Below are 27,829 nucleotides of genomic sequence, written 5' to 3' on the forward strand. Positions count from 1 at the left end.
GATGACTAGGAAGTAAACAAGGTAGGATTCAGAACCCATCAGCCTAACTCCTAAGCCTGTGTTTGCTCCACCAGATCATGCTGCCTCAAAGTCTGAAGTTCTAACTCTTGCAATTAATGCTACAATCCTCTTAAATGTTCTCGCAGTTCAAAATGCGATGTGCACTTTATTTTTGTATGTTTCATTAATCTCTACATTGGCCATAAGCTGCCGTAACACATGTATTTAGAAATAAAAAGTCGTTGTTATAAGGTAAAATATTTGGAAATATTATTAAAAGTAGTACAGGTATTAAATATATAATAAAGATTCAGGCCATTCAGGTTAGTCACATCTTCAGTGAAAAGCCGGACTCTTAGATGGCTGTGAATTGGCCTTTACTGTAGAGGCAGAATTGCCCTAGTCTTTCCTCCCTTGAAAAGTAATTTGCTGGGGCACTGCCCAGTGCACTTTGCCCCAATTGTAGCAACTCAAGTGTACTCAGCAGTATGAAGCAAGCAAAACTGGTTAACTCCTGAGACAGACTTCCCTGTCTTGGCAGATGAATGCCATCCATGAGCTCGCAGACCTTTTTCCTTCTTATATCTGGGATTCTATTATCCGTTCATTATTATTTTCAAAGAAATTAGCCTTTCTTTTTGAAAAGCACAATGTAAGAGATATTTTGACAGTCTTACACAGTTGTCACATTAAATAACCATCACAAGTAAAGCCTACAAAAAGTTTCCCAATAGTTAGTTAGAAGGTCGTTTATCTAAGTCAAAAGCAATAACAGAGAATGACTACTTGAAAAAAAAAGTCTGTCTGTTTCGGCGACATATGCCAGGAACTCAAGAACTGATAGGACAATAATGTAAAGCATGTGTTTCCGAGCTGAGTTTAACATCGTGCTCAGGATTTTCTTTAATGGTTTTTATGCCAGCCAGACATCTCCTGTTAGTCAACTCTACTCCCTGTACTGGGTCATAGAAAATGGTTTCTTTCTTAAAAACTCATTTATCAGTGTATTAAGCCAAACTTTTCTTGGACTAATCCAAGCCCCATTTGTGATCTTTTAAAAATCAGAAACATAACAAAAAGATTTCTAAAAACTAACAATGTTTCTGGGGCCTTGATCTATTCATTATTATATTTTGAGTAACAGTAACTGACATTTATGTGGTGCTTACTATTGCCAGGAACTAAGTACTTTTTATAAACAAATTTAATCCTTGTAACAACCCCATGAGGTCACACTATCTTCCACTTCACGGATGCGGAAGCTAACGCAAAGAAAAGATAAGAAATGTGCCCAAAGTTACATAGTCAATATGGGAAGTTGGATTCAAACCCAGGCAAGTCTAGGCTCTAGGGTCTGTGTTCTTAGGCACTATGCAAACAGCCTCCCTAGGATGCTATATTTAAGAATAAATACCCAATTTTCTTTTTGTTTCCTTCGCTCCCTCACCTCATAAGTTGATATTTAAATTTACCTTGCAGGGACTTCTCTGGTGGTGCAGTGGTTAAGACTCCAAGCTCCCAATGCAGGGAGCATGGGTTTGATCCCTGGTCGGTCGAGGAAGATCCTGCATCCTGCATGGCGCGGCCAAAAAATTAAAATAAAATAAATTTACCTGGCATTAGTTGCACTCATTTAATCTGGGTTGGCTGAATTATAAGATATATTACCTACATTCAACAACCAAAAATAAGGCAAATAACATTGAGAACCTTTTACTACCAACAGACTGACATTAGTCATCTTGCAGCTTTGCAGGTAGCAGCACCATAGAACATTTTCCAGCGGTGTCCTTCATAGGGTGTCTCTAGATGGCCCAAAGAAAAGGATATTTAGTACTTTCAATTGCTAAGACACTTAAGCCAGGTTGAGATAAAAATATATAGATCTGGCATTAGGAAGGAAAAAGAAGACGGGATGAAATAAAGGAATTTGATAGAGGTACAGAAAAATAAGAATAATAGAGGATAAAACAGAACAACTTTTTAATATTAAAAAGGAAGAAAAGCCAATAGCATGTGCTCTATAAAAAAAGGTCCCAGGGAATAAAAAATGTGATCTACCAAAAAACTGTCAACCTGGAAGAATTATACCTTAATCTCTTTACCTTTTGTGGACAGTAAAGCAGGCCTTTATCATGAAGTGCCTGTGCAAGGCTTTGCCTTTTTTAAAAAACTGAACTGTTGTTTACTCATTTTAATTTGTAGGAATTTATTAATATATTCTGGATAAAAGTCTTCCGTCAGATATATGATTTTATGAATATCTTTGAAACTGAGCAGGACCCTGTGGGGCCCTCCTGGGCACAAAACCCTTTCTGTATCCCACTTTTTCTTATTTGTGGTGGGGGGAGCGGGGGGGGCTTCTGTCTCCTAGACCTTCCTGAATGCCAAAGAGAAGATTCAAACAGTTGCTAATCAGGGAAGTAAGGGAATGCAGAAACAAAGGAGGAACAATCAAAAAACTATAGTGCAGGATCCTGGTTCCTCCTCAAGGGATATATGTGTAACAATATCTTTGAGTTCTTCAGGAACTAAGGCCCCCACCCAGGTAAGAGGATAGTAACTTTAGGCAGAGCTGCAAGATTCCTGGAGAATTGCCCTATTACCTCACCACCAACCAATCAGAAGAAAGTCTCACACCCTGCAGTCCTCACCACAAATTTTGCCTATATAAGCTTCTCCCCCCAAACCAGGGCAGTTCAGGTTTTTTGAGCACGAGCCACCTGTTCTCCTTGCACGGCCCTGCAGTAAACCTTTCTCTGCTCCCAGCTCCAATGTTTTGGTTTGTCTGGCCTCACTGTGCATTGGGCACACAAACTTGTGAACATGTGTTCAGTAACATCTTCTCCCAGTTTGTGGCTTGTCTTTTTGCTCTTTCAGTGGTGTGTCTTTTTTTTTAATTAATTAATTAATTGATTAATTATTGGCTGTGTTAGGTCTTTGTCGCTGCATGTGGGCTTTGTCTAGTTGCAGAGAGCAGGGGCAGTGTTCTTTGTTGCGGTGCGCAGGCTTCTCACTGTGGTGGCTTCTCTTGTTGCAGAGCACCGGCTCTAGCCGTGGGAGCTTCAGTAGTTGCAGCATGCAGGCTCAATAGCTGTGGCTCGCGGGCTCTAGAGCTCAGGCTCAGTAGTTGTGGTGCATGGGCTTAGTTGCTCCATGAGATGTGGGATCTTCCTGACCCAGGGATCGAACCCATGTCCCCTGCATTGGCAGGAGGATTCTTAACCACTGCGCCACCAGGGAAGTCCAGTGGTGTCTACTGATGAAGTTCCTAATTATAATTAGATTCAGTTTATCAAATTTTTTCCTTTACAGTGAATGCCTTTTGTATCTGTTGAAGAAATCTTTCCCTACTTATGAGCTTACTCTTGATTTTTAAAAATCAGCATTGATCACCACATTCATTGATTTCTGGAGTCTTTCACTAGGATTTTTGGCTAATAAGCTATGTTGATAAACTGTACAATGAATTGCTAAAGGAGCCGGTGTTACATTTTAGGTTAGCTATAAATCCTAAATTTTGATTGCTGATATAAGTAGCTTAGTATTTCATTTGTTGTGCACTCAGTAACATTGGAAAAGAGTATACTTTTTCTATGAAATAATTTTTAAGGGCTCACCATTTGACAATCCCTATATATCTATTGTTGATAACTTTTAAAATAACTTTTTTTTTATATATAGGCAGTAAAACTTCATAATCACATAGGTTATTTTTGTATGCTTATAATATATATTGACTATAATTCATCATACAGGTAATTTTTGACATTTCTTACTATCTTAATGATTTATCTCAAAACTATCATTGATTAATGGAATAAAAGAAATTATTTCATGTGAGTTTCCTTTAATTATTGTACCAATAACTTATTTTCATATAAATTCTTCTCCAACATTATGTGGCTCTTCTCATTTTGTGATTGTGCCATTCTGTAAAGAGCAACAAGACTTTTATCCTTTTAATTAGAAGACTGACAGAAATTCCCATCAGAGTATGATGGTTTTCTAACATCTCCTTTAAGTATTAAAAATATTATATATTTTGCCAGCTTTATCAATATTTCTCTGTAAAATATACACTTAATCATGATGGTTTCATAACTTCACTAGAAAGTCATATTGGCACAGTGGGTATTTTGTGAGCAAAGTTATGAAACACAACTTCAAATAATCAACTGAATGTTACCATCTCTTTTTTTTAATATGACATTGTGAAATGAGCCAAGTAAGAATATTCATATATGTATATATTTACCATATGTATGCATATATGGGTGCTCATCTCAGCAGTTCTCACGACAGTGAAAAAATGGAAACTATTCTGGCTAATGCAATTGGATGGGTGTTAATACTAATCACCAAGACACCAAGCTTTCTCATTTGTTATCTTATTAAACCTTCACAACTGTGAGTAGAAATTATAATCCACATTTATTTAAGATGTGGAAACGGAGACTCAGAAAGATTAAGTAACTTAACCAGAGGCATAACCAAGAAGTACTAGAACCAGAAATCAGGACTACTTGCTTCTTGAGCAGGTGTTCTTTCAATGCTATCTTTCAGCACTTGAAGGTATATAGAGTAGAGATTAGTCAGAGTAAGGCCAAGACTATACATTATGACTAAAATCTTAGATGGATTAGTTGTGGGGGAATTTCTTAGTTATATTAAATGGAGATGATTATTAGACTTGGAAATTAAGTAAAAAGATTTCTGCCCTTAGATTTAATTTAATAAACTCACACATGATGGAGATTCGCATCCCAGGAGAAGTAAATCAAAAGACCATATATGACCAAAGAACACTCAGGTGAGATATTCTTGATAAAATCCCACGGAGACCAAACTGGACTGAGTTGAGGAAGAACAGCAAAGGTGGGAATTCCCTGGCTGTTCCGTGGTTAGGACACCCTGCTTTCACTGCCAAGGGCACGGGTTCAGTCCCTGGTTGGGGAGCTAAGATCCCACAAGCCGTGTTGTGTGGCCAAAAGAAGTTGTTCTGTGCATAGATCAGTAAATAAAGCTACAATTAAAAAAAAAAAAAAAAAAAGAACAGCAAAGGTGCCTGAGAAGAGGCCAGTGAGATACGAAGAGAAGCAGGAGAGAGTCTTATGTCAAAAACCAAATGAAGAAAGGGTTTCAAGGAGGAGGGATTGAACAATTGTGTCAAATGCTACTGAGAGAATGGATAAACTGAGGACTGAGAATGGCCGCCTGGATTTAAGAACATGGAGGTCGTTGGTAAACTCGATGAGAGCTGTTACTGTAGGGTACAAAAGCCTGACTAGAGTGAGTTCAGCACAAAATGGGAAGAGAGGAAGTGGATATAATAGGAATAAACAACTTTTGAGTTTTTTTTTTTTTTTTTACTGTAAAAGAGAGCAGAGAAATGCGGTGGTAGCAGGATAGAGATGTGTGAGCCCCAAACATTGTGGGGTATGGAATTTTAGTTTTAAATAAGGGAGATATTACAGTTTGTCTGAATGCTGATAGGGAGAGATCCAATAGTGAAGGGAAAATTTATGATTCAAGAGAAAGACTTGCAGGAATGATATCCTTGAGCAAGTAAGGGGGTGGGATCTAAACACAAGTGGTGGAGTTGACCTTCAGTACCAGCATGGACGATTCATCCTTAGTACAATAAGAAAAGGGAAGGCAGAGCATAGAAGTCTACACAGTTGAAGTAGCTTTTGATACGTTCACTTACTAAACTCCTTGTCAATCATTTGGCCTCTCAGTAATTCTGATACTAGGAAGAAGGTACCTAGCACAGCAGAAATGGGATATTTATGTTACTGAAAGGGAATATTATATTATATATTGTATGACAAAGTACTGCAAAGCAATTTAGACAGCTGACAAACTGAACACAATGTTGCAGTGAATTCTCAAGGAGTTAATACTCTAATATTTAAAGAGCTCCTAAAAAGTAAGAGGAAAGAGATTAACAATTCTTAGAAAAATAGGGAAGAGATATGAACAGTCAGTCCGCAGATAAAGAAAAGCCAATCATCTTAAACACGTGAAAAGAGGGACTTCCCTGGTGGTCCAATGGTTAAGACTTCACCTTCCATTGTAGGGGGTACGGGGTTCCACCCCTGGTCAGGGAGCTAAGATCCCACATGCCTCCCAGCCAAAAAACCAAAAACATAAAAACCAAAGCAATATTGTAACAAATTCAATAAAGACTTCAAAAATGGTCCACATTAAAAAAAAATCTTTAAAAAAGACATGAAAAGATACTCAACCTTACTTATAATAAGAGAAATGCAAATTAAAGTTACTTGGAGGAAACACTACATTTCATATTGATATTTTATACTTAAAGCATTTTTCAGAATAGCTTACCAAAAAAAAAAAAACTCAGTATGCCCCTTCTTACCTACCAGATTGTCAAAAGCCCAAAACTTCAATGATACACTCTGTCAGAGAAGCTGTTACTCTCAAACACTGCCGATGTACTAATAAGTGCAGAACAATATAATCACATGGAAGGGAATTTGGCCAAATCTAGCGAAATATGCATTTAACTCAGCAATCCCACTTGTGGGAATCTAGTCCAAAGTTATACCAGCAAAAATGCAAATCGTGCCCCCTGCAGTGGAAGTGCTGGAGTCTTAACCACTGGACTACCAGGGAATTTCCTGTTGTGACATTTATTTTTTGTAAGAGTAAAAAAGTGGAAACAACCCATGTGTCCATCAATAAGGGAGTTGCTTGAATAAACCATGATATGTTCACATAATGAAATACTATGCAACTTTAAAAAGGAGTGAGGGACATTCCCATATATTGAAATGAAGTAAACTCCAGGATATATTGTTAAGAGAAAAAAAAATCAAGCTGAAGGATCATAAGGCATGCTGCTTTTTGTGTAAGACATAGGGGATGAGAAAAAGAATATATAAATGTATATGACTGCATTTTTTAAGGAAATAATGAAAGGATAAACAAAAAAAACCCAATAAAAATAATTACGTATAGGAGAAGGGAAGAAGCAGGGTGGAGGGGATGACGAGAAAGAAAGTGAGGCTTCTGTGGGTGTGCCTTAGTATACAGTTTTGACTTGGGAACCATGTAAATATTTTACATATTAAAAACAAAGTTAAAACAAAAGGAAAAAAGTAACCCCTAAACAAGACAAAACAAAAACTTGAAACAAACTCAAGTTTATGACCAAATCATGTTCCAGTCTGGGTTTGGGGCGCCTCAGCTGTATGACCCTGCTAACCCTGGCTGGTTGCAGGTACCAGAGAGAGACTTAGAAAAGTTGGAAGAAGGAACTCCAAAGTGTGAGTTTCCCTGAAACAAGGGGCCCAGAGAAGAGCCTTAAAGGGATGAACAGATTTTAGGGCAACCAAATAGTCAATGATAGGAAGTTCTCCTTTACTGAAGAATCACAGAAGGTGAATGGAAGAATGATACCATTTAAATGTTACCCTTAAAAAAACTACAAATGGGGACCTCCCTTGTGGTCCAGTAGGTAAGACTCCTCGCTCCTAATGCAGGAGTCCCAGGATCAATCCCTGGTTGGGGAACTAGATCCCGAACATAGGCCACAACTAAGAAGCCCACATGTCCCAACTAAGAGTCTGCATGCTGCAACTAAAGGTCCCACACGCTGCAACGAAGACCCTGCGTGCTGCAACCAAGACCCGTGCTGCCAAAATAAGTGATTAAATAAATAAATAAATATTTAAAAAAAAAACACACAAATGAAATAAGGGATCAGGGCAGTGGTCATCAATGAATGCTAAAATTAGGTGAAATGCTGATGGAGAACTTTATACTCTACCGAAAGCAACTGAATCCACTGGATAGGCTGAGCATCACCAAAACCGGAAAACCTGATGTTACATCTCCTAACACTGTGCAACAGGAGGGACACAGCACCAATGCAAAGTATTTCTGCCTTAAAAGCTGAACTTGAATCTGATGAAATGTCTAGATTTGGCTTCCAGTTTACAGGCCATATAGGCATAGAGAACAAGTTAAACGACTCCATTAGAGCTCCACCAGCCAAATTGAAATGTATGACTGTCAAGAGCCTGGGATTGTACCCTGCTTATAAGCAGTCCTGTTTTGTGGATTCTGGCAGGAGACTCAAAATTCCTTAGTCAGAGACAAAGGACTTTATTACTCACAGCAGAAGTAGTATTCAGAGCTTTATGTTGATTTGTGTTGGTTCCCCGTGTCCCACAAGCCCCACAAAGGGCCCATGATGGATGCCTGGGGATGCAGGGGGTTGTGCTAGAGGAAAGAATCATGGAGCTGGGAAGATTCTCTGTATAGTGAGTGAAAGCCAGCCTGCTCTTTGTCTGGGAGAGATGTTACCCCTTCTTCAAGTTTGCCTGCTACAAACACAACCCTGAGAAATGGCCCTGGGACAGAATGGTCAGGGGTTTGCATTCATGGCATACCCGGCAGGAACATTCAGGGACACTCAGGGCCCATGGCAGATTCCTCTCCACCCCTCAGCGTGCAATAATGCAGTCTTGGCTGAACTTGAGTTTTTACTCAAAGTACGCCCCTCCACCAGCTATTCTGATTAATCTGACCACAGAGACCGGGAGCAAATTCATTTAATTTGTCTCATTCAACATTTAATCAAAACTACTATCAACAGGACTCCAAGCGGCAGGATGGGGCCATCTTGCAGTCTTTACCTCAATCATACTCCTCCCTGCCAAGGGTGCAGACTCAGCCAACTATGAGTAAGTCTCAAAGGGGATCAGTAGGTCTTATTTCAGACAGCGAGGATGAGGTCCAAGGCGAAGCTATAATCCATTATGATCCACACAAGGGGGTGTAGACTGACCTGCTGGCCCACAGTCTCACTGCAATAATTACAGAGTTCAATAGTTGGGCCAAAAAGCAATTCCATCCCCAATATAGAGATTGTGGCCCACAGTCTCTAGCCCACACTGTCCCACATACAAAAATATAACCTGAGCACTCCACTTTGAGATCTGTTGTTCAACGTGGTTTGTATTACTGTTATTTTGGTTTAGCTACAAAACCAGTGTCACTAAGTAGTTATAGTTTTGACCACTATATATGACATAACTAAGGCCACTTGGGCATCAGGAGAAGCATTTTTTTTTTTTTTTTGAGGAAACTCCATATTGTTTTCTATAGTGGCTGCACCATTTTAATTTCCCACCAGTAGGGCACAAGGGTACCAATTTCTCTGCATCCTCACCAACACTTATTATTTTCTGTTTATTTGATAGTGGCCATTTTAATGGGTATGAGTTGATATCTCATTGTTTTGATCTGCATTTCCCTGATGATTAGTGATGTTAAGCATCTTTTCATATGCTTGTTGCCATTTGTGTATCTTCTTTGGAGAACTGTTCAGATCCATTGCCCATTTTTTAATTGGGTTTTTTTGCTATTGTTGTTGAGGTGTAGGAATTCTTTAAATATTCTGGATACTAACCCCTCATTAGATACATCGTTTGCAAATATTTCCTCCCATTCTTAGGTTGTCTCTTTACTCTGTTGATGATTTCTTTACTGTTCAGGAGTTTTAAAGTTTGAAGCAGTCCCATTTGTCTATTCTTGCTCCTGTTGCCTGTGTTTTTGGTGTCCTAGTCAATAGATCACTACCAAATTCAACATCATAAAGTTTTCTTCTAAGAGTTTCATAGTTTCATACCTCATACCACATACAAAAACTAACTCAAATAGATCACATACCTAAATATAAAATGCAAAACTGTAAGAGTAGCAAGAAAAAAAAACATGAGACCTTGGTGATTAGTTTTTAGACATGACATCACAAACACAACCACAAAAGAAAAAGTTGAGAAATTAAATTTTATCAAAATTAAAAACTTTTCCTCTGCAAAGGATTAATAAAGAGAATGAAATGACAGGCCATAAGTGGGGATAAAATGTTTGTAAATTGCATATCCAATAAAGAACTTCTATCCAGAATATATAAAGAACTTTTACTCATATAGCAATATGACAAATAACCTAATTTTAACATGGGCAAAATATCTGAAAAGAAACTTCTCCAAAGAAGATACACGGATGGCAATAAGCATATGGAATGGTGCTTAACATCATTAGTCATTACGGATATGTAAATTAAAATCACAGTGGGACACTGCTACACACCTGTTAGAATGGCTCAAAAAAAAAAAAGAACTGAATACAAAAGGCTCGTCATGATGTAGAGCAGCAGGAACTTTCATTCATAGCTGCAGGAAATGCAAAATGGTTCAGCCAGTTTAGGAAAAAAAATTGGCAGTTTCCCATAAAGTCAAGCACATGTTTATCACATGACTTAGCAGCAATCCCACTTAGGTATTTATCGATGTAAAATGAAAACTTGCATTCACACAAAACCTATATGTGAATATTCATTCTTAATTGCCCCCAAACAAGCAATCAAGGTGGAATGAAAAAACTGTGGTAATCCACACAATGGAATACTTATCATCAATAAAAAGGAACAGACTATTGGTTCATGCAACATGGGCGAATTTTTAATGCATTTTACTAAGAAGTTAATTCTTGGGGCTGGGTGATGGGTACATGGAGATTCATTATTATTCTATTTTTGTGTATGATTGAAAATTTCCATAATAAAAATTTTAAAGGATATTTTAATGACATCATAATGTCCAGGTACTACACAGATGTGACTCAAGTTCCATATTCTAATGCCATAATCTGCATCTGAAATGTTGTACAGCAAACTGAAAGTTAAATGAAGATCAAGTCTGGTAAAGTAAATAATTTTATTTTATTCTCAAGACATATAATGAGAAGCTTTTTTGAATGGTTTTCAACACACAATTTTGAGGGGAAATTAGACATATTGGCTTATTGGTTTTAAGAATTTAATCTTCCTGGGCATGAGAAAAAGTGCAGAAAGCCACCCAGAACAATCTGGACCCCAGCAGTGAGACTCAGGCCATGTGAGCTGCAGGACACAGGCTGGCGACGTGAACAAGCTCTTTTCCTTCTGTGGGTGTGTCAGTGGAGAATGTGAAAGAAGAAAGGTTTGCCACAAGCTGGATGTTTATATTGGTCTTATCTTTAATTAGAAGTTGTATGAAGTCTGAGAACAGCAAGTAATCAATTATTCTCATGGATCTCATCACTGGAGATCATTTCTGAAGGCGATGTTCATGGAGTTCCATTTACTCTCGATACAGGACCACCACTAAGTTTTTTTCTAGCAATTTTAAGCTGTAATCAGACCACACTGAAGTGTCAACATTTCTGTTAACCCTCCCCCACCAAAAAAACCAAACCCAAACAAACAAACAACAACAACAACAACAACAAAAACCTCTTAAGAATTATGAGAAGTTTCTCAGGGGATAGTAATGTTCTAGATCTTGAGAGGGATTTGGGATACAAAGGTGCAGGTACTTGTTAAAACTGGGAAATTTACACTTATGATTTTGTATTTCATTGTATATAAATTTCACTTCAAAATTAAAAAACATCAGCAAATCTTTAGCTGTAGTTAATGACGTACATGCTGAACTATATAGGGGGACATCTCCCCTTTTTAATGCATAAAAATGGATTGATGATGGGATAGAGAAAATGAATAGATGTGATAAACCAAGTATAGCAAAATATTAATGGTAGAATCCATGTGGTAAGTACACACTATTCACTGTAAAATTCTCTCAACTTTGCTGTATATTTGTAAATTTTCATAATTAAGTGTGTGAAAAAATATCTAGAAATGTAATGCCACCGTAGTTCAGCAGGAAATGCAAAAGAAGCCACTGCTATGGTTAGACTTTTTAAATTAATTAATTAATTAATAGACCTTTTAAGTTGATTGTTAATTAATTAATTAATAGACCTTTAAAAATAAATTAATTAATTAATTAATTTGGTTGTGCTGGGTGTTAGTTGTGGCAGGCTGGCTCCTTAGTTGTGGTTCACTGGCTCCTTAGTTGTGGCATTCAAAATCTTATTTGCGGCAAGCATGTGAAATCTAGTTCTCGGACAAGGGATCGAACCCCAGGCCCCCAGCATTGGGAGCTAGGAGTCTTAACCACTGTGCCACCAGGGAAGTCCCTGATTAGACCTGTATTCTGATTTCCAGGTGCTATATATAGCCTTTTAGACTGAATCTAGTTTCCTGGATTCTGATATCTCAGGGTTTTTATTACTTAAAACCAGTTACCTCATCATCCTTCTATTTCAATTTTCTGCTTTATCTATTAATTTGTTTATTCATTTTCAAATACTTATCTTCACCTACTGTGAACCAGGCCCTATTAGGTGCTGGGGATACAGTTTGTCTCTTTTCCCCTGGAGCTTCCATCCATTACTTATTTGCAGTAAACAGTACCTCCAATCTCATAATTCTATCAGGTATGGTGGTTCCTTCATCTCTGGCTGAGGCTAAAACTGACAGGACCATTTTATACATTGAATATTACAGACTCCATACCTAAGGCCTAGGGGATTATTTTTTGGCGGGGGGAGAGGGGAATCTATGAAAAAAAATTTTTTTTTGTGCCACATTGCAAGGTTTGAGGGATCTTAGTTCCTGACCAGGGATCGTACCCTGCCCCCTGCAGTGGAAGTGTGGAGTCCTAACCACTGGACCACCAGGGAATTACCTGAAAAGTTTTTATATTTGAAAAAAAGATATCTCCAGTTTACAAAAAAGAAACTGCAAAATCTACATTCCGTAGGCTGAACAAACAATTCCTAGTCCCCTTGATTCTCCCTTTTTCACAGCTCTGGATCCCAAAGGACTGCCAGCCAGCATTTCTGGTCCCAGCATTTCTGCAAATCCAGCTCTAATGTAGATGCTGTGGGGGAGCAAGGTACTCCAACAGTGAGATGGATGCCTAAACTATCATAGTCTTATGCCACGGTAACTTTATGCCTCGGACTTACTTGGGCTGCTTCCCATGTTGGTCTGCAGAGAGAATGCAGTATTTTTTTGAGTACTTCTGGTCCCAGTGACAGTGATTTCTCAGGCAAACCAGAAAAGCAGCTTTTGACTTAGAGCTGTTGCTTCCCACGTCTAGAATTCAGGGAGAAAAAACACCAGTCACGCCATCACCATATCATCATCATTTTGGTTGCTTGTGGCCATAAATTTCTCAGTGTAAATTAAATTGGTAATATCGTGACTAAAAAAGGGGGATGGGGAATATTCTGACCCACCTTGTCATCCAGAGCCTTAGTGTAGAACTGTTCTAGTTGATTCAGGCCTCATAAAGCCTTGTTTTATCTTTTTTCTCAACTTCCAGGTTCTAATCACCACTGTTCTCCCACTGGTGATTTTACTTGCCCTCTGACCTCATGCAAGGCCCATCCTTTTTTTTTTTTTAAAAGAACTGTTATTGAGATACAATTAACATACAATAAACTGCATATATTTAGAGTGTACAATTTGGTATTTTTTTTCTTATTAGTAATGTATATATGGCAATCCCAACCTCCCAATTCATTCCCATGCAAGGCCCATCTTATCTTCAGATCTTAGCTTCTTTTTCTCCACTTTTAGCCGTGTTATTTTAGGGCCCCTTGGGAAAGGTCCAGCCAGCCCCAGCCCTTGGGCTACAAGGATGCTTCCATGGCTTGTACACACTGCACACCCAGAGCTGGGACCTGCCTGGGCAGCTTTTTGCACATAAAATTCTATGATTATAAAGATTCCCACCTAGTATGTACTGATAAATAAAGGATATTGGGAACTTCCCTGGTGGCGCAGTGGTTAAGAATCCACCTGCCAATGCAGGGAACACGGGTTCAAGCCCTGCTCCGGGAAGATCCCACATGCCGTGGAGCAACTAAACCTGTGCGCCACAACTACTGAGCCTGCGCTCTAGAGCCAATGAGCCACAACTACTGAAGCCTGTGCATCTAGAAGCCTGTACTCCGCAACAAGAGAAGCCACTGCACTAAGAAGCCCGCACACCTGCATGGAAGAGTAGCTCCTGTTTGCCACAACTAGAGAAAGCGCCTGCACAGCACTGAAGACCCAATTTTATTATTATTAAAAAATAATAAAGGATATTGGTTTTAAAGACTTTGTTTTAACCAAAGCAAACAATAGAACAAGGGCTTAGAAACCAATATTTAGTGAAAACTGAGAGTATTATGGAATATTTATTTTTATTGGTTGGTAATCATGTCTGGATGAGTCACAAAATGCTTATAACATTCTTGATTTTATGGTTCCCCCAGGAAATCCTTTCCTATTTTAAATAAAGTACATTTTATCTATTGAATGCATTTGGTACCTCTATCCTGTTATACAATTACAACACTGTAAATAAATATAAAGAGCTATGTGGTTTGACTACTTCAACTATAGATAACAGCTCTCTGAAAGGATGATGCTGAGATGACTGAATCTTCTCAAGACTTCACATCTCTAGTCTGTTGTGTTAATTTGGGTGACTATGAACAGACTGAAACCCAGGTCTCTGCTAGGGATACCAAAGAGTTCACTGCATAGGGCCTACCCCAGCTGGGCTTTATATTTTCTGCATTTTTCTTCTGTTGCTATTCAGAAAAGCTATGGGGTTAAAAAAAAAAAGTGTGTGTGTAGGTGTGTGTGTGCATGTGTGTGAGTGTGAAGAAACCATTTCAGTTATCAAATGTTTTAGTATTTAGCATTATTCAAATATATTCATCTAACATTATGACTGCTCTAATTGGCACACATTTTTTTATATACACTTATATATAGCCTAATAGCATACAGTTGAAGACTACTTAGCACCTCTGATGTGAAAGGCACTGGGCAATCAAATCTCTTGTGCAAAAAAGTAGGGTATAAATCAACCAACTAACTATACATAGATAAAATATGGATGATACAATGAGGACTGTCCTAGTCCTAACCTTGCCAGAACCTGGTAGATATTCTAGTCAAAGGCCAAACTGATACTTTAATAATTCGTAAAGAATTATATAAAGGATTATTACTAAAATAACTAGAGCTCTTCTTATAACTGTATGAAGGAGAATCTATATTTACTATAAATATCTATATTAATTATTTGTTACATAAATAGTACTTATTATTATTTCTATAATAGGTAAAGTACTAAGTGTTAACCATTCTTCAGGATTAACTATTTTATGTTAAAGCTATATGAGAAAATGCTATCTTAATCTCTCTACAGGATATGTGAAATTCTAACATACCTGTGGAAATTCAACATTTTCATTTATCACCAGGCATGACATTAGCCTACCACCCTCTCCTCGCCATCCTCATCCTCATTCCCACAACGACCTCCTGTGAAAGGACAGAGGAGACAGATATAAATACGACATCATTGGGTGAATCTTCCCGCTGGCTTTTATTACTGCACACCAGCTAACCCAGGTTCTGAGAGTGACATTTGTATATTTGTTGTATACACTTTCATTCAGTTTACTTCACAAAGCTTAATGCGCTCTGTTCAAATTTGCTACAGGTACATTCTTAACATTTCAGGCATGTATAACAATAGAGGTTTTGGTTTTGGTTTTGTTTTTTTGCCAATTAAATAGGGAGGTGGCTGTTGTTTTTTGGCAACAGGTCTGACATTTGCTGAGAATTAGGTGAGGATTTTTAGGGGTAGGAAGCCTGTATTATGGCTTCCTGTGAAGCCATTAGCTGAAAACCTTTCGTTTAAACTACAATGTCCAGAGCTGGCCTTCAGCAGGTAAGCTGCAGCTGCTGTCTCAGGGCTCACGGCCTCCCACCTGTCCCCGCCCCCTGCACCTCTCCCATCCCTATTAAGTGGCTATGTATTGGGGAGGGGAGAGGCTTTCACTTCTACATTATGCTCTTCTGCACTGTCCCCATTTTCACATATTTACTGTGTGTGTGTGTGTGTGTGTGTGTGTGTGTGTGTCAGAGAGAGAGAGAGAATGCCGAAGTTCTACTCTCTTTGTCTGCTTTTTTACAAAGCCACGCATTTCTTACATTGAATTATACATGTGAGATGTTCAGCCGGGTGCAGCCCGCCACCCACACTCACTCCTTCCTCTCTGCTTTCCACCTCCTCCTCTCTCCCTTCTCACCTTTTTCTTTTTCTCTGCTCATGTGAGGTCCCAGTTTTGTCTTTCTTCCTTTGCATAGATTTTTCTGCACTCACCCTTCATAGGAACTGTTTTAGAGATTCCTCCAAGGTCCTCATTTGTAATTATATCCCCCTTTGGTTGCCATGATGTCTGTCCTTTAGGGCATGGTTCCAAGACACTTGTCCAGAGTGACTCTTGCATCGAGTGACATATTTCTCCCTTTTATTTTCTCCCCTCATATTTTGAAAAGAATTATGAAAAACGTGTTCTTCCTCGTCCATCAAGTCTTTTTTCCTCCAGGCTCGTGTGGCAGGTTTTGTTAACCGGCAGAACTTTCTCTAAAGTGAAAGGAGACAGAGAGTTAACTAAAAGACACGCTGAGTTGCTGGGTGTGTCCAGAGTCTGATTAAGTTTGAGAAGAGGAACAGAAAGAATATTTGTATTTTAGAAATTGAGGAGGCCTCCCGGCCTAGTTTGAAAAACACAAACAGATAAAATTGTATTTTTAAAAATCCAACAAAATCTAGTTGGGGAGCTAGCTTAGCATCTAGTTACTAAAAGCGTCAGAGGTCTTGGTTGTATTAATTTAATATCAAAATGCATAGATCTCCTGGCCCCTGTTCTTAATCTCTGCCCTTTCCCGGTTAAATCGTGACCTTTCCTTGCAGCCCCTCCATGCGCACCCCAGAGAGCCGGCTGTCAGGACTACTCCCAGGTAGCCTGGAGCTTCACGGGAGCACCCATTAGCCTGTTGCTCCTGAGCAGGCCCTGGTTTCTCCGCACGGAGAAAATGCTGGGGTGAGTCACAGCCCTCCTTTCCTAACAAAAGGGCATTGTACTGTGCCGTTTGACTCAGGCTTCTGCGTGCCACTTGTGGTTGCAAACGTATGGGACAGGAGGCTGGCTCCAGAGACGCACCTCTCAAGCTGCGTTCTTACACGCTGCTTCGGGTGGGCGCCGATAGCCCGTGAGATCCCTTACGTCTGCGACGCGTTGATTTATCTTCGCTCCCTAGCCCCGAGTTCACTTGTGCCTAGCTCGGGGCAGTGCTGAGCAAGCGTGGCTTGCTTGGGCCGCTGCAGGAGGAGGGGAAGGGAGGAACTTCGCTCTGCGCCGCGGGAGCGGGAGTGGCGGCCTTACGAGGCCGCGCGCCCGCACAGCGCCGGCAGGGGGCGCAGGTGTGTCGGTACTAGATAGAACGCATTTCCCAGGCCCCCTTGTTTACTTGCGCGCTTTTTGGTGAACCCTAAGGCCTGAGATCCTAGAATTTAAATTAAACCTGCAGCATCACTTGTTGTACAGAACAAACCCGCATTATATTTAGTCCAAAAGGCACAAGGATAGTCCAGAGTTAGCTCACAGGATACTGAGTCAGGACATCTCACGGAGTCAGATTTCTAAAGAGGAAAATTACCTGGTCACTCTTCCAGGAAATGAGAATAATTTTGAAGTTGGAGGCTTCTTACAAACTCACATGACGAACTAGTTCCTCTAATCTAGCCACCTCATTTCTCAGATAAGAAGCCGTGGTATATGAAACCAGCTCTCTAGTTTCCTCAAGAGGATGTAGCTACAGAAAAATCATACAGTACTTTTCTGGGTTTTAGGCATGTATTGAAAACATGCAGAAAGGTGGCCATTTGGAAAAAATTGCACTTACAACCCCTTTTTCTCTCTCTCTCTCGCTCTCATATTTACATATACATATGTACATACATGTATGTGTATAAAATATGTAACATTTATGCACAAAAATATATGTATATAATGTGTATTTTATATATAATAAATATATATTAAAGATCTATATATTTTTTCAGGCCCTTTATTTTTTTTTTAATAAATTATTTATTTTTATTTATTGACTATATTGGGTCTTCTTTGCTGCACACAGGCTTTCTCTAGCTGTGGCAAGCAGGGGCTAGTCTTCCTTGCAGTATGTGGGCTTCTCATTGCGGTGGCTTCTTTTGTTGCAGAGCACAGGCTCTAAGCACATGGGCTTTAGTAGTTGTGGCATGCAGGCTCAGTAGTTGTGGTACATGGACTTAGTTGCTCTGCGGCATGTGGGATCTTCCTGGACCAGAGATGGAACCCATGTCCCTTACATTGGCAGGTGGATTCTTAACCACTGTGCCACCAGGGAAGTCCCCAGGCCCTTTAGAGAGGCAGCATAGCTTAGGGACCTCCGCATATAGCTGTGACCCACCCAGACTGTCTCAGTTTGAATTCTTGGTTCTGTCACTTATTAGCTGTGTGACTTTAGGCAAGTTACTTAACCTCTCTATGACTTAATTTCCTCATCTATAAATGATGTTAATAACAGTATCTGTTTCATTAAGTTATTTTAAGGATTAAGAAAGTTAATCTTTGTAAAACTCGTAGGCTAGTACTTGGTACATAAAAAAGTACTATAATAATTGTTAAATTGAATTCATAAAATTTTGAAAAACACTATTTTAATAATGAATGTGTATAACATTCCAAGGGTACTTATTAAAAGGTTGGAAGTTGCCTTTTAATATATCTTTTTTTAGGGAAACTCGATTGTGTAATACATGATAAAGGTGTGAGAATGTATAGCTAGTGAACCTGCCCACCAGATTAAGTCTGAAGCTTTACATTATGATTCCAGGCGAGGCCCTGGTTTCCAGGGTGCAAAAAAGTTATCTGACATTTTTTTTCTCTTAAAAAACAACAACCCCAAACTCAAATGCCCAAACCTTCAAAGAATCCTGTGCCTGGAGCATTTTAAATGTACGTGCCCCTTGCAGTCTACTGTTTCAGAGGAACCATGACTTTCTTTCTGAAGCTGGTTCTTAATCAGCTGCCTCCCTTTTTCCTGAGTGTCTCCATCTGAGCCAGCCATTGTTGTATTCTGCTTGTCTGTTGGGGTGCAGGGAGTGGCTGGCAGGAAAGTTGAGCAAGGATAGTCTATCTAGGCCACGTGGGACGTCTCGACTCCAGGGTCAGCTGTGGGAAAGGGGGGGCACGACTCCAGGGTCAGCTGTGGGAAAGGGGGGGTCCCTGCCCTGCGAAAGGCCACTATGATCCAGCTGAGGACCAGGTCGGGGCAGTCGGGCCCAGCCCTAAGGGCTGTCACTGACAGGTCAAAGCAGCGCTAAGAGTGCAGAAGAGGCAGCGCTTGGGTTGGAAATAGAGGCCCTACTTGGGGAGAGGCACAGCAGAAAAGAAGTGCCCTAGGGCCTCACCTGAGGAGAGGAGTGAGGGGAGGTCTCCAGGAAGAGAAGAGGGTCCATAAAAGAGGCCCCGGCTGTGAGGGGGCAGGGCAGAGACTGTGTGTGGGAAGAAGAATGGCTGGTCCTCAGTCGGATGGGGGACTCAGATCACCGGTAATCAAGGAGACCTGGTGAGGCAGAAGATACTAGCAGGAAAGTCCCTGAAGGGCCTGAAGCAGCCCCTAAATTCCCTGTAGGCAGCTCTTCACGTGCTACCTGGAGGCCACCATTGGGAGGCTTTGAAAGAAGATACCAGGTTACCCCACACAAGCACTCGCCAAGCCAGGTGACCCATTGAGAGAAGCTGCTAATTGTGATAGAGGCAAAATGTTATCTGCACTAAGTCTAAAACTGTTTTCCAGGGGGAAATGAGGACAGGCCAGTGTAGCCAGAAAGAGCTGGGTGTTGGTTTTGCAGAAAGCTGAGTTACCCTGACAAAGAGGGTTGCCAGGTGTCCTGTATTGAACCAGACAGCATGGTATTTTAGTTTCTGGTGTATTAAAATGCAGCAAATACCTGTTTTTAAAAAATCACTATTATTTCAGATGGACTTTTTCTTACATTTTGACTGATTTTTAATCAGCAGAGGTTTGTAATTTCAGCTTTTATTTACTCCTTCTGCTAAGTATTAAATGCACAAACACTACTTAAAGGAGTCTTATGATCCTTTTGAAATGTGAGGAATTCTTTTAGGTATCTGTGTGCAAGTAAACTGTTCCAACACTAATGTTAAGTATTCTGTTAAATAAACGTCTGTCCCTTAGGAGGGGAGGGTACACTCTACAAAATAATGTTTTCCCTCGGTCTCTGTGGGGTGGATATTTTTGTAATCCTAGGAATCAGTAATCTTTAGGGCAATAAGAAGAGCCAACATTTATTGAGGGTTTACCATGTGCCTGACACTGTGAGCCATCGATATCCTCTACGCTCTTTCTCACAACAATCCTAAGAGAGAGATGCTCTAATTATCCTCATTTTACAGAAGAGGAAACAGGCTCAGAAAGATTAAGTACTGAGGCCAAAAACCTAGATGTTATCCTCAATTCCTCTTTTTTTCTCAGACCCCTCATTATTAAGTTCTGTCACCAAAACATATCTAAAAATCTGACTTTTTTCACCCTAGCTCAAGTCCTCGTTTTCTTTCTTGCTTGGATACTGCGTTAGCCTCCAAATGCCCCTGAGGCCACTCTTACCTCGGTACAGTCTTCCCTCCACACAACAGCCAGAGAGGTCTTTTTAAATTGTAAGTCAGACCACATACTCTCCAAAGACTTTCCTTCACATTTAAAATAAAGTGGGGGCAGGGGGACACTTGCCTGGTGGTCCAGTGGGTAAGACTCAGGGCTCCCAATGCAGGGGGTCTGGGTTCTATCCCTGGCAGAGGAACTAGATCCTGCATGCATGCCACAACTAAGAAACCTGCATGCTGCAACTAAAGATCCCACATGCTGCAACTAAGACCTGGCACAGCCAAAAATAAATAAATAAATATTTTAAAAAAATAAAATAAAGTGGGGAACTTACAAGGCCCTACATGATCCAGTTCCTGGTTGCTGTGTGTGAAGTCTTCATTCATTTAACAAAGAATGATTGAGGGCCTACTATGTGCCAGACACTATTCTAGATGGTGGGCATGTTGTTCCTACCCAGAGCTTACATTCTAGTGGGAGGAGACAATAATCAAAGAAATATGTAGAATAATACTATTATCTTGTAATAATCTATAATGGAGCATAACCTGCAAAAATACTGAATCACTGTGCTGTACACCTGAAGCTGACACAATACTGTAACTCAACTATGCTTCTATTAAGAAAAAAAGAACTATGTAGGCTATCAGGTGGTGGTGAGTGCTATGGAGAAAAATGAAGTGGAAAAGGAGCATAGGAAGTGTGAGTGGCAGTGAGGGGCTACTGGGGTGGCTGAGCCGATGACAGGAAGGCCTCCTGAGAAGGTGACAAGAGAGCAGACACCTGAAGAAGAGAAGGAGCGAGTCAAGTGCATTCTGGGGGAGGAACATTCCAGGCAGTAGGGATGGCAAGTGCAAAGGCCCCAAGGAAGAGGTGTGCTTGGCACGTTTGAGTAATGGCAAGGAGGCCGATGTGGTTACAGCAGGGAGGGTTAAGGCAGGAGAGTAAGCAGAGGTCAGAGAGGTCCTGGGTGGTGGGGGAAAGGGCAGACCGTGTAGGAACTTGTCCCGATGTAGGGACTGGAGTTAGGGTGGGTGGGCGGGCAGCCGGGGAGGGATACGAGCAGGACAGTGATGTGACTGTCCAGAAGGGCAGCAGTGGCTGCAGGGAGACTTGTTCAGAGTCAGAGGTGGGAGTGATAAGGGTGGCGTGGGGAGGTGGCAGTGGAGGAAGAGAAGTGCGCAGGTGTTGGCGATGGACCTGTAAATGAGAAGCGAGAATTAACCGTTGGATTCACCACAGTGAAAGATGGAACAACGGAGGCAGTTTCAGTGGAATGGTGGCCCAAGCTGGGCTGGAGAGGGTTCAGAGGAAATGGGGAGAAAGGAAGTGAAGACAGTGAGTGAAAGCAGTTGTGCTGTAAAGAATGTCAGAAAATGGGTGGTGGCTAGAGGTGCAAGTGGGGTCAAGAGATTTTATTAAAATGGAAGAGATTATACCAATTTCTTATGTTGATGGGACTAATGGAGGAGAAGGAAGGAAACTTGCTAGAGCAGGAGAGAGGGGGTAAGTTGGTGTACCTGTAGGAAGGCCTTCAGTCCCCAGGATAGGAGGGAAGGTGAGGATACAGACATAAGCGTGGGTGGGTGGGTAGAAGAGGGGGTGGGGGCTTGCAGACCTCCTTTATTGTTTGCTTCTATTTTCTCAGTGAAATAGGAAGTTCATCAATGAAGAGTAATGGTTGGGGAGGAAGTGTTGGAAGTTTGAGGAAAGAGAAAATGGTATGAAGTTAAAAAGAGGTGAGTGTTTATGCAAGGGAGTGATGATAATAAATGGACCTCGTATCTAAGCTGGTAAAAGAGGGAAGTGAGGACATGAGGGAGGAGAGGAATAAGCAAAAGTAGTAAAACAGTAGACTATAGGATCGAATGGAGTTGGGGAACCACAGGAATTGAAAGACAGGAGGTGATGGTGAAAAGCAGGAGACTTCACATGCCACCATTCTCTCTCCTACAGTAGCTCCCTAGCCTTCTTTGGTTCTTCCAACACTTCAGGTTTATTTCTGCCTCAGGGCCTTTGCACTTACTCTTCCCTTTGCATCTTTGTACGATTTACTCCCTAACTATGCTCAGCTTTCTGCTCAGTCGTCATACCCTCAGGGAGGTTTTCTCTGCTCACCTAGATAAAAGGTAGTCTCTGTCCCCTGACCCTGTTTTATCTTTCCTGGTGGCATTTCTTGCCACCTGAAGTTATGCTATATTCATTCATATGTTTACATTCTGTGTCTCCCACTAGAATGTAGGTTCCACAAGGGTAAGAACATTGTCTTGTATACCATTATACCCCTGATATGTAAAGGGCACTCAGTAAATAAATACATTTAAATGAATAGTGAATACATGAACTTCCCAAGGTCACTCAGCTAATCGGTGATAAAGCTAAGATTCCCACCCAGCACTCTGGCTCCAGAGATTTTGCTCTTAACCACTCAACAGGGAAAAAGAAGAACTAGAAGGAGAGAGAGGCTGCTATAGTCCTCTTAGAGTTTTCAATCTCTGAGATTTTCAGAGCTTCCCTATGGATGCAGTTTGAGGGGAAGAAGGAAAATATACTCCTGTACTGGAAGCTTTATTAGAAAAGGCAGAAGGTAGAAAAATAATTTCCTGGATAGAAGGACAAAAACCAACCAGTAACAATGCACAGGTCTGGGACTGGGGTATTGATCAAAGGCTACTTAAACCTTATGTATGATTTTTTTCCCAAAGAGAATGCATTAAGGCAGTGCTTTTGGAATTAAAGATTAAAATTTTAAAAATTATCCATTTTTTAAAAGGGAAAAAAAAGAAAAGTGCAGACAATCTAGTGGTGAAAGCAAAGGGTCATCTTTTCTGGGAGAGCAGCTGCTTTAGAAGATTAAGCTGTGCAGATGTAAAGCAAAGATGTTGAACCATCTATTTTCTGGGTTATACTTACATCTTTAGTTTCATGAAGGATGAATTGAAGCAGCCACACTTGGGATGCAAAACTTATTCCTCAGTGTTATTTTCCATTTGCAAATTGGTTGGATCCACTTGAGTCAAACTGTGCTTTTGTAGACTTCGTTGCTTCTTTTGGAAGTGTTCTTTCAAATTAGGTTACAGAAACAAGAGCTGAATTATACACACAGCTGCAGAAATAGATTTCTACTTTCAAATGTAAGACAAAAAATATGAAAATTGAGAGAGCTCCTTCAGTGTTGAAACCAACCAACTTTCTTGATAAAGTTCTGTTTCTTAACGCAGTCAGAAATTGGTGGGAGGGGTGTCCACATGGCCCGAGGAGGCAGGCAGGTCCCTTTCAGAGCAGAAGTTGGGGTCATGCAGATGGATGTTTGAATCCAGTTCTGCTCCTCATAGCTGGATGACCCTGGTCGGGTCATTTAACCCTGCTACTTTCCTCATCTGCAAAAATCCATGTGCCCAGAGCTCCCTCATGGGGTTGCTGTGAGAATTAATTGAAATGATGTGTGCAGTGTCACAGAGTGATTTGCTTGATAATTGGAAGTCATTATGTAAATTGCTGGCAGACTACTTCTTGCTTCTGTGCACTTGCGTTTTTGTTCTCGCTCTTTTCATAGACAGCATGACAATATAATTTATCATTCACACTGGGACCCTTTTGAGAATCAAAGGGGACACCAAAGCAGAGAGAATTCTGGGCTTCAGTCAGGACTCTCCCCAAACAAACCAAGATGTAGGGTCACCCTCCTGAAGACTGAGAGGCCCAGAGGAGGGAGGTGGCTGCCACCTTCAGCTGCCTGCTGGAGGGACAGAGAAGAAGGGAATGAGGTGGGCAAAACAGGCCTTGTCTGTATTGGTGTGCTAATTAGAAACATATTAAGAACAGAAGAAGCCCTCTTTCCCTCCTCTCCTGCCACCTTATAGTTTGGCAACGGACCTCCCTCTATGGTGCCCAGATTGGGCTGGAGATTAAGCCAGCATGCGCCAAGATAGCTTCAAACCACAGGGGTAGGGTGGGGACCCCAGCATGGTTATGAGTAGGCCTTTTCTTGTGAGCCAGACTATGGGGATTTATGCTACTGTGTTTATTTCTCTTTGTTACCTGCCAGCAGTGATACCCAAACCCACAGGAATTTAAGGATAACTGGCATTACTTTAAAATACCCGTTCCCAGGCCCCCACCATAGACCTGAATCCAAATCTCTTGACATTCTGTATAATTAAATGAATGTCTGGGGCAGTTTCTGTGACTGTCAAGGTTAGGAAACATTGTTCTTGCCTTGAGAAAAGCCGTTTAAACTTTCTGGCTTTGACTTGGTTGTGCCACGGGATATTAAGAAATGCCTTTTGTCATCTCACATTTGGGCCTCAGATATGAAAGGAATAATGGGTCCGAGAAGGCTCTGATGGAGCAAAGATCATCAGGGTGAGATTCCCAAAGTAAAGACAAATCTCCAGGACAGGGTTTACGGTTCTGTGGTCTGTCTGCTTCTGGCCCTGCACTCACTGGGGACTTTTTCAATATCAACTTTGGAGGAACTGAATCTTATATTTATTATAAAAGCAGTGATTCCATGTCCCTATGCTTTAGTTAGTTACTGCTCTTTCTCTTTTTTCCCCATCCTGCTTCCAGAAAGAATTGTTCATACCTCCTGTCTCCACTTCCTTAAATCTCATTCACTCCCGGCTATGGTGGAATGAAGACTGGCCTGGTGATTGGCCCTGTGTGACCCTGAGCAGGTTAATGAACCACTCCAGCCTCAGTTTCTCCACTTGACTTCTACATGAGGTAATGCACTTCACTGCCTCCACCCACCTGTGCCCTGCATACAGAGATGAATTTTCTCTTCCTGAAAGTATTAGAGACCTAATTGTAAGATTCAACAGTTATTTTTCAGGGCTTAATTTACTTTTCTCGTCAACAGGTAAGACCATACTCAGTTCTTGAAATTCTTATTTTTTCTTACATTTATGTCACTTTCCCCAGTTTTTGCCTCCTGGTTCTTTTTCCTTTACATATACCCCATAATTAGGTGTATTAATGGAATTATGCAGCCATCAGAAAGTAACATTATAAACTGTGGAAAGGTGACAAAATGATTACTTGAACATCTTAAGTAGAAATAGAGCAATGCAAAATGCTACATGTTAAAAATAGGTAAGGTCTTAAGAAGGCATTATGGCCACATGACCAAAGATAACAGAATCTTACTCTAGACTGTGGACACACCCACTCTCACAAAGGGGATGTAACAAATGAGAATTAAAGTATCATTTGCTATGAGTACTCTGGCAAGCTGGGCCTGAGCACTGCTTTGGGCTTCAGATGTGAAGAATCTCTATCTTCCAGGCATAAATAAACTCTTACCTCGGCAGAAGCACATCAGATAGGTATGCCTGGTCCTCTGCCTGAGACGGAACAGATCCTGGTTTCAGCAGTGAACAAAGAGGCAGCAAAAAAGATAAGAAATTCTCTCTTGGGTGTGCTGGAGCAGGCTCCTGTGACTTGAGAGCTGATTCTGAGAACTCTTCCCAACTCTGCAGTCAGCATTCAGTGAACTCAAGTTGACAGCTTGAAATCAGCCATGGTGGGAGAATTTACAACATGGAAATTGGTAAACACCACAAAATATGGCTCCCCACCCCCTACCCTTGTCCAAAGCTGAATGTTAACTGTTGATCAGCACACCACTGGAGAGGGCAGAGAACACGTTAGCCTCCCCTGCTCTGAGCTGGCCCTGGCTATGTGCACCACTCTTTCATTATAGGACGAAAGAGTGATGTCTAGATTCATATCTGCAATAATAACGATGTTGACAATGATAATAAACACTTAGTGGGCATGTCTAGACACTGTGCTTCACTGTACCAAGTGCTTCCCATGCATAGCCTTAATTTATACTCAAATGACTTTATGAAACAGGGACTGTCATTACCTCTATTTTACATATGAGGAAATTGAAGACCAGAGTAAGTAATGTGTCAAATGTTCCACTGCTGGTGAATAAAAGATTCTGGATTCTAGTCCAGGCAAGACCTCTTTAGAATCTCAGCTCTGATCTCCATGATAACCCCTTCCTGGGGAAAGTAGGAAGAGAGGTTGCAAAGTTTCATCCCCAACTAGCAGTTCATAGCATGTGTTACTATGATAGAAACATTAGATGTTACAGAAAAACCTGAACGAACTTTTTGGCCAAGCCAGTATTTAAAAACATACATCCTTGTGTACTGTGATACAACTTTTATATAAGATTTTCAAACCTGCAAAATAATACAACATATTTTCATGGATATTTGCATATGTGGTAAAAGTGTAAATACATACATGGAGGTAATATGGGTACCTAGATATTTTGTATGTTACCACTTTTTTGTATATTTAAACTATTTTGTAATGAAAACAATATATTTCTATATCAGGTAATCAGACTGGTTTTATAGTGAGATTATAGGTAGTTCTAATCACTTATTTTATTAAAAAAATTTTTAACGACATGTTTGTTTATTTGCTGCACTGCATGGCTTGTGGGATCTTAGTTCCCTGACCAGGGATCCAATCTGTGCCCCCTACAATGGAAGCACAAAGTCCGAACCACTGGACCGCCAGGGAATTCCCTCTAATCATTTATTTAAAAAATTTTAATACTGTTGTATTGTCCTTTTTTTTTTTTTTTTTGGCCACACATCATGGCATGTGGGAGCTTATGGACAATTCACCTGAATGGAATCACACAATATGTGGCCTTTTTGTCAGGTTCCTTTCACTTAACATGATGTACTCAAGGTTCATCCGTGTTTGTGACATGAATCAGTATTTTTGTTCCTTTTTTATGGCTGAAGAATATTCCATTGTAATATATACACCGCATTCTGCTCATCCATTCATATATTGATGGACATTTGAGTTTCCTTTTTTTTTTTTTTTTGCTATTTTGAATAATACTGTTATGAGCATTCACGTTAAAGTTATTGTGTGAACATATACTTTCAGTTCTCTTGTCTATGTGTAGATTGGCTGGATCATACAGTAACTCTATGTTTAATCTTTACAAGAACTGTCAAACTTTTTTCCAAAGCATGGGCCAGCAACTTTTAAAGAACTTTTTTTTTTATTACTATAGAAGTAAGGGATCTCCCTGGTGGCACAGTGGATAAGAATCCACCTGCCAATGCAGGGGACATGGGTTTGATCCCTGGGCCGTGAAGATCCCACATGCCACGGAGCAACTAAACCTGTGCACCACAACTACTGAGCCTGCCCTCTAGAGCCTGTGAGCCACAACTACTGAAGCCCGTGCACCTAGAGCCTGTGCTTCACAAGAGAAGTCACCGCAATGAGAAGCCTGTGCACCTCAACGAAGAGCAGCCCCTGCCCACCACAATTAGAGAAAGCCCACACGCAGCAACGAAGATCCAGCCCAGCCAAATAAAT

The 27,829-nt window shown here is 40.6% G+C and overlaps 1 long non-coding RNA gene across 4 annotated transcripts; it reads right to left on the reverse strand.

Annotated features, from left to right (window-relative positions):
• Positions 1–1,696: 1,696 nt before the first annotated feature.
• On the reverse strand, positions 1,697–26,906 carry LOC130835492 (uncharacterized). Of its 4 annotated transcripts, none has more exons than XR_009048941.1 (6): positions 25,766–26,906; positions 23,372–23,519; positions 16,033–16,370; positions 15,166–15,259; positions 12,898–13,027; positions 1,697–1,805 (listed from the first exon to the last, which is right to left on the reverse strand). It is a non-coding gene; the product is annotated as an uncharacterized LOC130835492 (long non-coding RNA). The 4 variants fall into 4 exon arrangements; XR_009048942.1 differs by lacking the exon at positions 1,697–1,805 and adding an exon at positions 10,243–10,984; XR_009048943.1 differs by lacking the exons at positions 23,372–23,519; positions 25,766–26,906 and adding an exon at positions 16,951–17,107.
• Between the last annotated feature and the right edge of the window lie 923 nt (positions 26,907–27,829).

The sequence above is a fragment of the Hippopotamus amphibius genome, chromosome 14, assembly GCF_030028045.1.
Source record: "Hippopotamus amphibius kiboko isolate mHipAmp2 chromosome 14, mHipAmp2.hap2, whole genome shotgun sequence".
In the NCBI taxonomy this organism is placed as follows: Eukaryota; Metazoa; Chordata; class Mammalia; order Artiodactyla; family Hippopotamidae; genus Hippopotamus; species Hippopotamus amphibius.